Source organism: Callorhinchus milii, unplaced genomic scaffold (assembly GCF_018977255.1).
Source record: "Callorhinchus milii isolate IMCB2004 unplaced genomic scaffold, IMCB_Cmil_1.0 Scaffold2, whole genome shotgun sequence".
NCBI classification, from domain to species: Eukaryota; Metazoa; Chordata; class Chondrichthyes; order Chimaeriformes; family Callorhinchidae; genus Callorhinchus; species Callorhinchus milii.
Window position 1 is genome coordinate 50,691,512 of NW_024704743.1, and position 12,953 is coordinate 50,704,464.

General features: G+C 39.6%; 1 long non-coding RNA gene across 1 annotated transcript in view; it reads left to right on the forward strand.

The window, feature by feature from the left end:
• The first annotated feature begins 11,381 nt into the window (after positions 1–11,381).
• Positions 11,382–12,953, forward strand: part of LOC121852180 — a 45,387-nt gene continuing 43,815 nt past the window's right edge. The window contains exon 1 of the long non-coding RNA XR_006086062.1: positions 11,382–11,550. This is a non-coding gene — a long non-coding RNA (uncharacterized LOC121852180). The remainder of the gene's footprint in view (positions 11,551–12,953) is intronic.

Below are 12,953 nucleotides of genomic sequence, written 5' to 3' on the forward strand. Positions count from 1 at the left end.
GAGGGTGGGTGCAGAGTGGCGGAAGGCCCGCTCGTCGATAGTGGGACGAGCAAGGCGGGGGACATGAAGCAGAGCGGAGGGAAGCGAACAGCTGTGGTAGGGGGTTAGGAGGTTGGTGAGGTAGGGGGGAGCAAGACTGTGGAGTGCTTTGAAGGTGAGGACCAGGATCTTGAACTGTATCCTCTGTGAGATGGGAAGCCAGTGGAGTTGGGCAAGAATGGGGGTGGTAGGGTCGCGGAGCCTAGTGCAGAGCCAATATTCAGTAGCCATATAACACAATCAGCCACAAAGTGAATGATTAATTTATCTGGACGATTGTTGGCCAGAATACTGGAAGAACCTCCATTCCCTTTTTAAAATCCAACAGTCTAAAAATAAGGAGGAGAGCTACACTGATCAATAATATTTAGCAGTTTGAATAAAGAAATGCAAGCTAGTAGGGTGTTGGATCAGAAACAGACCTGAGTCAAGGAAAGATGGAGATACACCCTTAAAACAAAACTGATGGCAGGGTAAGGTAGCCAGCAGGTGTCACCATTGAGGAGGTGTGGAGATTAATGGTCTGAGGTCCACTTAGTTTAGGAATCCTCCAGATTAATTGATCATTCACCTCATGGCTGTTTGAAAGACTTTGCTCTGCACAAAATGGCTGCTGTGCTTGCCTACTGCAGTTAATACTTGTGTCAGTAATAACTTTGAAGCTTTGATACACTGCCAATTATAATTATAAGCACAGTATGAATGCAAGATCTTTCTTCTAAGTTAAGGGTTGTCACATCAGTTGTTAAGGTAAGACTGGACTAATTAAATTGATAACTGCAAATATATAGCCATTGTGCAATATAATCGTGTATATAAAAGGCATGATATTGAATGATCTGAAGGAAAATACAGAAAACCGTCACATAACTCAATGAAGAAAATTTAGAAATTGGAAGTGAGCAAAGAGAGTAAGATCAGCCAACTCTCCAAAACCGAGTATGAATTGAAAGATTGGAAAGAAAGAAAGAATTGTAAGAAACAAAGATGGAAGAGTTTCAGCTGAAAAATTAAGAATGCCTAGAAGAAAATAACATGAACAGATTTTGTCATGGTAAGACCACTATTCCTAATTAATGATCATGACTTTTGAAAGGAGAAGTTTACCATATTTGGCTTGTATTTATATTACTCCAGGATGATTTAAGTTCTTAGTGTACAATGCATGTGGTACCTCAAAAAGCCCAAAAGGGTCATGCTTATATAACGCCTTTCATGTCCGGAGCCTACTGCAGTATGCTTTGCTTACTATGAATATATGACTGATTCAGTTTTGGAGCAAGGCTTAAATTGCAAGCCAAACAGCATTATTGTATTCATGAACAGATTTTCGGTTTAGATTTCAGTAAATCTAAGGAAGTAATATTGTTATTTCTGAGAATACCGCATTTAGAATAATTTGTCCAATCTGGTTATAAACCCAAAAAGAAACAAGACTTAAACATGCAATATATTTCAGGATTTAAGATTAGAATTGAACAATGGGGGAATTCTCAAGGTTTAATATGTAATCTAACAAAATGTATGTAACAAGTTCTAGGAAAGTTAACTGCACCTGTATTCCTGATACAACAACAATAACAATTGTATTTATAAAGCACTCCATGCGCTGAACTGAGTCCCTTACATTACATGCCTTTCATGTCGGGAGGATGTCTCAAAGTGCTTCATAAGATTTACTGTAAATTGTATTTGCTGGCGAATGTGACAGCCAATTTGTACACAGCAATATCCCACAAACAACCATGAAGTGAATTACCAATTTTATTTGAGGAATTGTTGGCCAGGACACCAGGATAAAATCCCTCCTCTTTTTGAATAGTGCTATGTGACCTGTAATGTCTGCCTGCACTCGTTTATCATCTTGATCTTAGTTTGAAACATTGAGTGCATTTAAAATGTCATGTATAATTAAAGATTTATTTTCTTTTGCAAAAGTGATCTATAATGTTGAGCACTTTTTAAAAAACTATTTTTATTTGGTGGCTGACACGTGCAGAAACACATCACTATGTTTAAATGTATCCACACACCAGACCGAGAGTTCCATGTATACCACCTACACATTGAAAATATTTCTGTTCTGATTTTTTTTAAAAAGATTGTCAGTGAAACATGAGTTAAAAACTCTGTAAAGTTTCAATATACATGGGTCCTGGTGATTATAGACACAATTTTATAATTGCTTGAACTTGTTATTTGTTTTAGCATTAAACCAGTATTGTCTCATGTTTGACTGCTTGGCTGCTTAGTTATGACATATTTTTATTACATGACAAATATACACCCAGGGGCTCCAGGGTCTGATTTATAAGCACTCAAATGAACACAGAGATAACTGTCCAACTATCAATAAATAACTACTGTACTAGGAAAAGGGACAATATTTGTTTCAACTCAAATTAATCTGTCCATGGTCCGTTAAGATCTGACTGTTGGTTGGGTTCTCTTTAGTATGCTTCAACGACTCTCAGAAAAATAGGGACTTTTACTTATATTGTCTGTGTGAAATGAACTGTGCCTTTTGCTTAGTCTCAACTTTCAACGGGGGAGGATGAAAGCATTTCATCGCATAAACGCTCATAGTTAGTCATGTTATCATTGCAGATGTGCACTATCGATTAACCAATTAATCTACAAATATTTGGCAAATTGATCACGACTGCCAAAATGATTAAAAATAAGAGTACATTGGGTTTAAGTGTTGGAATGGTTCAAGATGTGCGTTTACCTTTAGGACCTGGCCTTGTATTTTGAATTCCACGTATGTATGCCGCCTATACATGAAAATTTCCCTGTTTTTGAAAATGGAATTAACACACTCTCCCTCTCTCTCTCTGGAGGGAAGCACCTTATTTAACTGATTCCGGAGAGTATTGAATGCAAGTTGACAAAGAATCGAGGCTTGGAGACATTAGAGGAGACTGTTAGGCTTTAACCCGCTAAAATCACATAGCTAGCCATTGAAAAACTGTCCAGCAAGCTTCCTGCTACTGGTTCAGGTAGGTCCATTGCTACCTGTTAGAACTTTTGCTTGCAGGAGTGGGAAGAATCCCTGCTTCCAGTGACTGTTCTGCCCCTGTAAGTCTTGCAAAGGAGCCAAATGAGCTAGTCTGATCTGTGATTTACCAGTGCCCTGAAGTACTGTAGACCCACTCGCTCAGGTACCCGACTACCGAGACCACCACAGAGTGTTGGCTCGATTCCAATTTGATTCCAGAATCAATCCTACAGTTTTTTTTGTAACAGAATTAAGCTGTTTCTTAAATTTGTCCTGGCATCTACTACTGGTTCTCTCTGTTAAAGAAATGCATCCTCATATATATTCTGGATTTGCTTTCTCTAACTCATTTGACATCAATATATCCCTATATTTCAATCTCCATTTTGAGGCTGAAGAGGCCAGATTATATAGTTGTTCCTCATATTTTATCCCTCAACACTTGGGATCAGTGTTGTTGTTCCTCCTTTTGGCCTGGGTAATCTCTTCATGTTACGGTGACCAGAATTGCAATTAACACTCCAGAGCACTGTAGAGCAAGGGTGTGAACTCAACTGATTTGACATCCTATTTGTCTTAATGCCTCATGCTATTTGGATACTGTATGTGATGAATCATACTGATGTGTGCGTTGGGGTACTGCTAGAGTCTAACCAGCTAAAACCGCATAGCTTGCCATTGATATTGCTGTCCTGCTTCTTGTCCAGTTAGGACCACCCTACCCATTTGGGCTTTGGTTGCAGAGTTAACAGGAGCTGAGTGGGATGACTTTCTGCCCCTAGTGACTGGTCTGCCCTTCCAGGTCCTGCCAATGAGCCAGGCTGGCTGTGCTGTCATCAGCAGTGCCCTGGAATACTGCTGACCTGCCTGGCTCAGGAACTGGACTACTGAGACCACCACAGAGGGCTGGCTCAATTCTAACATTCCGTTGCCAAGGGCATGTCACCTTGGAGCCAATTCAGCTCCAAGGAGACCCTGGTTACAAGGGCATGTGTACAGAAGCAACTACATGTCCTCTCAATTATGTCACTAATTACCAATGAAACGAATTCCAGGGATTGCTGTAATACTTTCCATTTAGGTATTAACTACATCACTAAAGGCATCTGTAACTCCCTCGGTTCAGAAGAATTTACACAAGAACTCACCAATTAGACACCAATTTGTTGGACAAATAATTAGTTTTTATTAAGTGTTGGAGGACTGCTTTAAGTGCTCCGAAATGCCATCCAGCATGAGGGGCAATATATAAATGCAAGTTGTTATTGTTGAGGTGGAGGAAAAGTGGAAGGAAAAGCAACAAGATAAGTGCCAAGAATGCAGCAGCATATTCTACCTACCCAACAGCACTGCAGGAGGTTGTTTTGTGTAACTTACACTTGCAGTCAGCTGTTTGTGAAACTGCAATACGTAATTATGAGCCTGCTTTTGAATATTGGCTAAATATCAAACCAGTCCATTAATATGTTTTGTTTTTATGATCCCAGCACCTTTACAGGGTAACATAGGATACGTCGCTGACATAGCAGTCAAATTGATTAATCATTTATGCTGAAAAAGACAGGAGTTAAACTAAACAGGAATTTCATACCATAGAAATTTAAGTACAGAAGAAGGCATTCGGCCCATTGTGTCAGTGCTGCTTTTTCAAGCAGCGATCATTTCAGTCCAACTTACTTGCTCTTTCCATAAGACCATAAGATGCAGGAGTAGGCCATTTGCCCCCTCGAGCCTGCCCTGCCATTTAATAAGATCATGGCTGATCTTCTAACCTAATTTACCCGCCCTATCCTCATATCCCTTAATCCCTCTATCCATTAGAAAACTATCAATCTCAGTCTTGAATATGTTCAAGGACTGAACATCCACAGCCTTCTGGGGTAGAGAATTCCACAAATTCACTACCGTCTGAGTGAAGAAATGTTTCCTCAACTCAGTTCAAAAAGGCTGACCCTTAATCTTGAGACTATGACCCCTAGTTTTAGATTCTCCAAACAGGGAAAACAGTCTCATGGCATCTACCCCGTCAAGACCCTTATGAATCATATAGGTTTCTACAAGATCGCCTCTAATTCTTCTATATTCTAGAGAAAATAGGCCTAGTTTGCTCAACCTATCCGCATAGGTCAACCCCCTCATCCCAGGAACCAACCTCGTGAATCTACACTGAACTATCTCTAATGTATTCTATAAACTTTTCCTCTAATTTATATTTGCCAATAGAGTACATACTCAAAAAAGGATAGCAAGGGTTATTCAGAGTCTGGCAGCGAAGAATGTCAATAAGTAACATTTTTGTTGTGTTGGTCTTCTAGAAGTTCAGGGGAGGCCTGTAACAGCCAAAGTGCTGCAGTGAACCTTCTGTGTGATTAATTTATTAGTACCTTTATTATGACAACAGTATTATTCTTTCTGCCACAATGCCCTCACTTTAGAATCCCTTCACCTCACACACTCTGTCTTTAAAACTCTTGCAAAAACCTAGCACTTTGACTTGCCTTCAGGCACCTTGCCCCTACTCACTCCAGGTAAAGTGGTCTGAGATGTTCTCTTCCATGAATGTGCTATTTAAGTGCAACTTGTATTTATCTAAATTTGGGAAGTATCTTAAACCTCTTTTTATAATTTGACGTTAGATTCTGTCCACATGTATTACTTAATTCTTTCCACTTATGGAAAGAAAAAAAATAACTTGTTGGTTATACGGGTTCCCAGTATTCCAGGGCAATGCTGATGACAACCCAGCCAGGCTGGCTTATCGGCAGAACTTGGAAGGGCAGACTCATCACTGGTGACAGGGAATCTTCTCAATCAGCTCCTGTTAACCCTGCAAGCCAAAGCCCTAATTGGTAGGGTGGCCCGAGCTGAACAAGCAGTGGGAAAGCTTGCCAAACAGTGCACTCAATGGCAATCAAAGCAGTTTTAGTTGGATAGACTCCAACAGTATACCAAGGTACACTCTGGAGTCCCAAGTCTTGGCGCTTGCTAATCTGCGCCTAATACTTTCCGGAATTAGATAAGAAGGATGCATCCCTCCAGAGAGAGCATGTGCATTCCATTCCAACAATCTATCTCTGGGAATTTTTGGCCAGACTGGTGTCTGTCACTTGAGGAAACCCATCATCAAGCTTAAGAATATCTAAACCAAACTGGTTTGGATATTCTTATGCATAGTAATGGGTTTCTGCATGTGTCAGACACCCAGCTGAATCCCCCAAATTAGGCAAATACACAATGCAATAGTTACATTATTCTTAGGTTGCATTATTCTAATATCCACATGAGTTGTTTGAACTCAGAATCCACATGCTATTCCTTATAAGTTTCCCTTTGGACATAGAGAAGTCACAGAACATTAATAGTATACAAAAGGCTCTGTTACCACAGTTGCTTTTCATATCAAAGGTGTTAGCTGGCTCAGTTGGTGGTACTCTCAACTATGAAGGACAAGGTTGTGGGTTATGTCCCAGGTGGGGAGTTTGAACTCAGTCTTGGCTGCCACTCCTGTGCAGTACTCTGGGTGTGCTACATTGTTGGACGTGCCGTGCTTCAGATGAGATATTTCACCAAGGTTCCATCTGCCTGATCAAGTAGACATTCAATATCCCATGACAATGTCTGTAAAGAGAAGGGAGTTTCTCCTACTATAATGGTCAAAAATGCCCCAATTAAAATTGGTGATTCACTTAATGCTGATTGTGGGACATTGCTGTGTGCAAATTGTCTGCCGCGTTTGCCCACAGAACACACAGTCACTGCAATGTACTGTATATCCTGTGAAGTGCTTTAAGGTCCTGATATGAAAGGCGCTATATCAAAAGTAAGAACTATTCTATCCTAACTGTGGGCAAACTTCATGAAGTGTGGATTTCCTCATGTCTCATCCATGATGTTCATTTCGGCTGCTCAAGACATTTTAAGACACATTTGATGAGTGAAACTGCAGTCGACTGTGTTTACCCTACAATAGTGGTGAATCTAAGTGTGGCTGAGGCTGCTTCCTCAGGCTGGTCTAGTCAGTATAGCTCTGGCATGAATCTCAGTGACTTCACCCTGGCTTGCATTGTTCTTTAACAGTGAAGTATTATGCAAATATCGCAGTGATACGATTTGTCTCTGATAATGACGCATGTAAAATAAACTGTGATCAGATCTAAGTTTCATATCTTAACTAGGGCAAATGATGTGTAGGTACAGGAGGGGGTTCCTCATTGAGAGAAGTCAGGAGCAGGTGCACTCATTTTACCATTAACAGTGAGACGGTGAGATGGGAGAACGGGAGTAGGGGGGACTGATGAGAGTAAAGTCTTAGCACATGAAGAGCTGAGGAGATGAACTGGTAAAAAATAGAAAACTTGCAAAGCTACAAAAATAAAAGAAAGCTGCATGGGATTTTCCCCCAAGGAGCAACGGACAGGCTTTATAGTGAACATAACCTGTGCTGCTGATGATAAGCAGGCACTATCTTCCCAGTGGGTCGCACTGGACCATAATATTACATAATGTTAGTCACTCATGACTTAAATTGATAGCTATGCTGAAATTCACCATCTGTAGCACATCAGCTAGAACACTGACAAGTTTGTCTGATCTTACGGGTCTGCTCTGAAATTAATGGGAAAAAAAGTAGGTATTAAGATCAAAGAAATGAAATTCAGGTGTAATAAATGCATCAAAGCTTCTTAATGTGCTCACATTCTCACCTTATGGAAACTATTCAGCACTTGCAACTACTCCCCACTGGGACCACACAGAACGGACTAGACTGAACTATAACACAGTAGGAGACAACCATTCACAGACTGGAAATGTTTACTTACCTCAAGTATGATTGCCTCATTCTTTCATTAATCTAAAATAGAGTGCTTTTTGTGGCATATATTGATGGTACATCATTAGTCTTATTCTTGAATCGCCGCCCATTAAAACAAAATATACGATTTCAGAGACATTTTTGCATCACCTCAGTTTAATACAGTGACAAAAAAAGATGTCATGATTATTTCAGTAATGATATTGGTGCAAAATATAGGGAACGGATAAGCAAAGCTTGAATATTTAGCTGTATTATTGCACTGAACCATGTTTTGTGGCTTTAGATACATAAGGATTTCCCTCTGTGTGTGGACGTAGGTATGTGTTTGTGTGTTTGTCTGTATATTTGTGTGCAAGCAGATTATTTTCATTTGTATTCGTCAGGGTAAGGTTAAACCATCCTATGACATTATAGCAGTTTTACCTTTAATATAAACAAAAAGCATTTTATTATAAATTGGTAAATTGGATTAAGTATTTGATACACAGCCGTGAAAGAAATTTACCTTTCCCCATTATTGATTTTATTAATTAAAGTGAATCCAGATCCAAATTCAGATCTGTAAGAGCCAAATTAAAAAAAAATGTGAACTTGAAGTAAAGGTTTATGCAGATATCTATGCAGGAATCCAGGGAATACTGCAACAAGTCCCAGAGGGTCAGAATAACAAAAAACTACAGTTTAGGCTTGGTGAAGTTGTCCAGGTCAGTTCATTTACAGGATTAATTGACTACTCCATAATTTATACATTTGAAGGTCACAAAACAGACCTTAAATGTTATTGGAAGACTACAGAGTGTTTCTACCCAAATATGTTTTCAGTGCTTGGCACGGCAAAGTAAAAATGCATGAGGCATTTAAAGGTAAGAAAAAAAACATACGATATCACCAGATTTCAGGAGAAACATGAGATTGACAGTGAGATAACATTGAAAATATGCACTAATTGGCTTTTTTTTCTTGGTGAAATGTAATCTTATATTGACCCAGGGATCTTGATGGAATCCACCTTATTATTTAAATACTCATGTGGATAAAAATAATGCAAAAGAATGTAAGGGGTCACTAGGTCCCGTTAACCTGATGATATCACATTCAAAGTAAACCTCTTAAAGTGCAGACTTATGCGGTTTAGGAAAAACATGTGTTTTAACACTGAAGCAGATTGATATTTGAATTAATTGGTAAATTCAATTTTCTTTCTAGACAGCATAGATCTTCCCTGTCAACCCTTAAAAGTTAACCTCTCATTGACACAATGATATGCTCATGGTTATTTCCTGCTGATCAACTATTGTTCGTAACTCAATGACCATCAAACATCTGGGGGGTAACATCAGCATTCAACATCTGGCATGAGAGGTATGACTAGTACTAAAAAAGATCCTAAATGGAATAAAACTGTGCCACAAGCTGACTGCTGTAAATTATGACACTGTAAAGTGATTTTAAAGTTTTAATCTCATTCTGTGGTTTGGTTGATAGCAATAAATCGCAAAAGCTTTCCAGGTGCACTTTGTGATGATATGGGAATCCCAAAATATCTCCCAGGCATTTTTTATTCTCAATGATGTTTCCTCTGTTAGCAATAGATTTAAACTGTATCAGACCTACATTGTGGAATCATTATTGTAGAATGAATTTTAGTTTCCTTCCCATAAAATGAAGCCTCAGATCAGCCTACGTTTCAAACAAAAGATGTTTTATATCTTGAAATCTCTGATTCAGAGGTCTAAAGCATACCTTTTTACTCTTCTCGTGCTTCCGATGAGCTATAAGCTATTTTCTGCTTGTGGGATTCAAACAATTTGAGTCAAAGTTGATATCTCTGGCCACCGCGAAGGCCAGCAAGGAGTGTGAAGCTGCTCAGCACATCACTGGCATGTGCTAGGAGAGCCTGTGGAAATTTAAAAATATTTTAGGTTTTGCGACTGATCTGGCTAGGCCCGAATTCCTGATACCCAAAATCTGGTAACCTGGGGTTCACTGTCATAATAATTCCCATGAGAAAATACGATCTTACAGTGAAATTAAGGCTAGCTCCTTTTTTTTAATGCATCCATTGTTACTGTCACTGATATTTTATAGTGGTGAAAATAACATTTGGAATCATACACTTCTGTCTGAGGATAGAACATTAGCACCTGTGAGATTTATGATTCACTCCATTGTGGATTCTCGCAACTATTCCCAAAGCGGTTTGAATCCAGCATTGACTGTATCTTGGAGGTTTGACCTGATTGCCTTTATAGCACCAGTGGGATCATTCATAAAAGGATGCTTCTCTATGTCTATCATCTGTGTATGTGAGATCTGCAATCCACGTGCATCTAGTGTTGACAAGTTCTGCGCTCCATTTCACCAACGCTGCGTTTTATTAGTCAGACGGGAGATGGTGTGTTAAATCTGAGTTTTGGACTCCACGAAGACAGATCCTCTGAAAGGAGGCAAGTTATTTCTCCACTCAGACCTCATTGCCATTCAGACTTAATGTTTCCCCGATGACCCCAATGGCCTGATTGCTGCAAATTTATTTATAGAAGCCGTTCACATTGTATTTCATGTTCCCCATAACTGCTAATCATTATTTCTATTTGTGTGATTCCAGCCAGTTGCTTAACCTCATGTTTACATATATATGTTTGTGTGTATATATGTTATTGGTTCCACTCTTAGATTTATACTTGAGGGGAAATTCTCTTTTCCACTAAATCTAACCTGCAACAACAGTAACAACAATTTGCACTTATATTCTAACTTTCATGTGGGTGAAGATTTTAAAGCACAGAGTGGAAATCAGGGTAGGGTGGGAGATGTGGCGGTGGATACACAGGAGATGACCAATACTTTGTTCAAAGAACAATAATTTACATTTATATAGTGCTCTTCATGCAGGGTAGCATCTCAGAACACTCAACAGTGGCAGAGCTTGATACGAGTCAGGGAGAGAGGGAAAGTGAGTTGAGGTGACCATAGGCACGTCTGAAGAGGAAGGTTTTCTGGTATGATCTGATGATGGGCAAGGATGAGGCAAGGCGGAGGGATTGAGTTAGAGAGCTCCATAGTTTTGTGGTCAAGTCGCTAAAGCACAGCCACTGATGGTGGAGTGCAGGGAACGAGAGACATGTAGGAGACAGAGCCAGCTGAACGAAGGTAGTGGAGTTGGGAGTAAGCAGATCAGAGAGTAAGAAGATTTCAAGGCATGAAGTAATATTTATGTGAGTTTAAAGAACCAATGGAGACTGGCAAGTACTGGGGTGATGGGGGAATGGAGTTTGGTGTGGGTGGGGATACAAGCATTGGAGTTTTGAATTAATTGGATCTTATGAATAATAATAATAGTCCTTGCATTTGATATAGCGCTTTTCACGTCTTCTAGATGTCTCAAAGTGCTTCACAGAATATACTGTAAAGTGAATTGACTGTATATTTGTGGGCGAACGCGGAGGCCAATTGCGCACAGCAATGTCCCACAAGCAGTCGTAGATTGAAAATGACCAATTTATTATTGTTTTTGTTTTGGAGGGATTATTATTAGGCGTGTGGAGTAAGGAAATTTGCCGAAGGTTTCGCCCTGTCTGGAATTGAACTCCGCTCTCTCGCTTGCAAAGCGAGTACTCTAACCACTGAGCTACAGGACTCCATGGTGGATCTGGGGAGATCAGCAAGGAGGCCGTTGGAATAATCAATCAAGGTAAAATGTGACAAATGCGTAGATAAGGGTTTCGGCTGTGTTGGGTATGAGTTGCGGTTGGAGGCGGGCAATGTGGCAATGTGGAGGAAAGCAGTCCTGGTCAGGGACAGAACATGGGTTGGGAAGCTGAGGATCGAACCTGACAACTTGATTGCACACAGGTTTAATAAGTCTAAGGGTCAGGCCAGGAAGGTTAAAGAGGTTGGAGCTGCAAGTGAGAAGAGAGGTTATTAGCTGAGTTTTCAAAATAGAGAAGTGAGCAAGGCAGAGGGATTGAGGGAGAGAGTTCCAGAGAGCAGGAGTTATGTTCCTTAAATACTTTTGTAGATACATGCTTTCCTTGTTGCCCTTCTTGCATTAGTTTCTCATGATGCTGCATACCTGCTTTGAGATGTGCTCGTCCAAACATAATGTTCTGTTCTCTCAGAATAAGCCCAGCATCATCATCTACAATGGAAAATGAATGCATTTTGGGTAACCTCGTTTTTACAAAGAACATAACTGTCCAATAGATAAAACATGCTTAGTTTGTTAAGAAGTTGCTATTATTTTCCAGCAGACCAGCTCCCTTGACCCTATCTGAGCCCTAAAAAAGACAACCTAACTTTCCCATGGAAATGTTGGCAAACATGATCGTATAGTTGATGCCCGGACTTTCCCAGTCTCAAAACCTATATACGTCCCTATTTATTTATAGTACATGCAAGTATTTGAAGTCAGACACATGCACTCTCTGGATGATAACTGTGTTTGTTATCAAAAGACAGAATGGACAATTCCAAAATCCTGAAGATTTTTTTCCTGGTTTTACTCATATTGTACAAAGTCATTTCAATAAATTCTAAATCATATAGGTTGATTCATTAGAAATGAAACCCAAGCATTGCCAGTAATGAATAGCCAGCCCATAATATTCTTTGAAAGCTGTGGGGTAAATTAATATACCATAGACCAATAGGTAAAAAGTAGACTCGGGGCTAGAGTTATCCTATTAACCTAACATTTCAGAGTGTGCAATATTTGGCTATTGTCAAATTGAGTTTTAACTTTGAAGCCCTTTTCTTAGTTCTTAAAATAAATTTACAGAAAAATCGCTTCAAAACGAAAGATTGTACCAGTATTTAAGAATTTGACAAATTCTGTCTGCTCTGAAATGCTTCATTAATACTAGAACCAGGCAGAATTTTTATCTATAATTTTTTTGTTGCAAGTCGTACCATAGTGATACTACAGCAATGGCAAGGACTGGATGGATAGAGATACGGAGTTTGGTGCGGATGAAAATATGAGCAGCAGAGCTTTGAATTAATTGGATTTTATGAATGGTGGAGCTGGGGAGACTGGCTAGGAGAGCATTGGAATAATCGAAAAGGGAGATGCGTGGATAAGAATTATGGTTGAGT